Genomic DNA, 2,209 nt, shown 5'->3' on the forward strand with positions numbered 1-2,209 from the left:
CTCTCTCTCTCTCTCTCTCTCTCTCTGTAGAGTTGTCTTGGAGCAGAAATAAACATGATACAACATAGAACACATCTTAACAATGTCAATACAATTTTACAAGCTGCAATCCAGTAACCCATGAAAAAGTATGAAATTTATTTTGTATTAGAGACAGTGTATGTTGAAATGTAGTGAGTTTGGAGTTCTTCCTGGAAGAGTTGTGTAAACTTGGGTGATCAGAAGAAAGAAGTACTTCTCTTAAAATAGGAAAAACTTTATCTTGACATGTCCTGGACAATCCTCATTCATGCATATTGTTACCATCATTATTAATGTTAACTTTCTATACTTCAAAGGGGTTCACTTGGATAATATATTATGTAGTCTTTCTATCTTTAGCAGTCAGTAATGATGGAGATGAGAACAATTCAAGTGACTCTAAATACTCTTTATCTTGTACCCTATAGGACATGAGGCTTATGAGATCCTGATCATCCATGATCATTTTCAACTTGAACAATTACAACCCAGGGCCCTTCACTTTGATGGGGTCCCAGGCCTGGAGCAATTTCATGTGAGGATTGGTCTTCCCTTCTGTGCACAGTACTTTTTAGCTGTTATGGGGAACTGCATTCTTCTCTATCTCGTGACAGTGGAGTGTAGCCTTCATGAACCTATGTTCTTCTCTCTGCCCCTGCTGGCCATGACTGATCACATCCTGTCCACAGCTGGTGTGCCTAAAAGACTCAGTATCTTCTAGCTAGGGACTTTAGAAATCACATTCCCAGGGTGCCTGACACAAATGTTCTTCCACTACTATAGCTTTGTCCCGGATTCAGCCATTGTAATGACTATGCTGTTTGATTACTATGGGACCATTTGTTCATCTTTGAGATATACCTTTATGTCGACTCCCAAGACCATCATCTGGGCATTTGCTTTTGAAACTTCTACATCATTCTGCCAGAGGTCTTCTTGCTGACACCCTTCCCTCCTGTAGGACACACATTATACACCCCATCCCACTGTGAACACATACGTAGGTGTTGCTTGGTTTGCCTGTGCTGATATCTCCTCCATTAATATCTGGTGTGGCTTTTGTGTGCGCATCACGGCTGTCATCTCAGATGTGATTCTAACTGCTGTTTGCTGTAACCTCATTCTCTGTAATGTCTTTTGCTTGTCCTCTTGGGGTATACACCAGAAGGTCACAAGATGTGGCTCCCATGTCTGTGTCATCCTTACATTTTACACACCTGCCTTTTTCTCCATCCTTGCTCATTGTCTCCTGCGCTTTCCATGTCACGGTCACCAGCTTCTAAATTGTTATCCCACCCCCACTTATCCCCAGACCAGCAAGATTAGAAATAGGGTCATACTTTTGTTCTCTGTCAAAATCACAGAATGATGTCCACTGGGCCGTGGGAAGGCCGGGGTAGCTTTATGGGGTTCATAAATGTGGCAAGAATGAAAAGCAAATGCTTTTAAAGGAAGAACTTCCTGCAGCTGTTTTGTATGTGAGGAGGGTGACATGATCTATACGAAAGAGCTCATTTTATGTCTAAAAAAATCTGTTATGACTCTTTGTGGAAAAGGAGCTTCCACAGGTAATGGGGAGGAAGGAGATGAAAAGAGTGAGGTGAATTAATCTATATGAAAAAAAGCAATACAAATTTGGAAATTGAGATTTGGAGCTATCATGACTGAGAAGTGTGTTAAATATGACAGAAACTGAAGAAGAGAGACTAAAAGCAAAAAGATCAATAAGAAATCTCTTATTTATGGGATTGTCTGATGGATACTTAGGACATTTCTGAAAATATTTGATTTTCACTACAGCACACTTTGTGTTCTACTGCAGTTCACTTTAAATTCCTCTCTCCCACCAAAACCAACCAACCAAACAAACAAATCCTTCGGCCCGAGTCTGTCGTGAGCAACAAGTTCTGTCAGCAGCGCTAGGAAGAGGATGAGAGAATTGCCACTGGTGCCTGCTGTGCTATTGGGAGGGGAGAGTACCTCCCGGGCTCCAGGGCACACTGAGAAGTGAGCTCAGAGGCAGTGGAAGGCGAGCATAACCCACAAAATTTTAGGAGATGTAAAAAAAGAGCTTGATTTCCCAGAGTAATGCACCAAGAGCTGGTTCATTCAGGCACTAAAGTACAAAATTAACCTCAGTGGTAGGAGGGCCTGTGCAATTCTAGTGTTTAGCTGGCAACTTTTGATT

General features: G+C 41.7%; 1 pseudogene; it reads left to right on the forward strand.

The window, feature by feature from the left end:
* Window positions 1–461: 461 nt before the first annotated feature.
* On the forward strand, window positions 462–1,390 carry LOC104869967 (annotated as a pseudogene).
* Window positions 1,391–2,209: the final 819 nt, after the last annotated feature.

Source organism: Fukomys damarensis, unplaced genomic scaffold (genome assembly GCF_012274545.1).
Source record: "Fukomys damarensis isolate Sample0158 unplaced genomic scaffold, DMR_v1.0_HiC HiC_scaffold_16, whole genome shotgun sequence".
Lineage (NCBI taxonomy): Eukaryota > Metazoa > Chordata > Mammalia > Rodentia > Bathyergidae > Fukomys > Fukomys damarensis.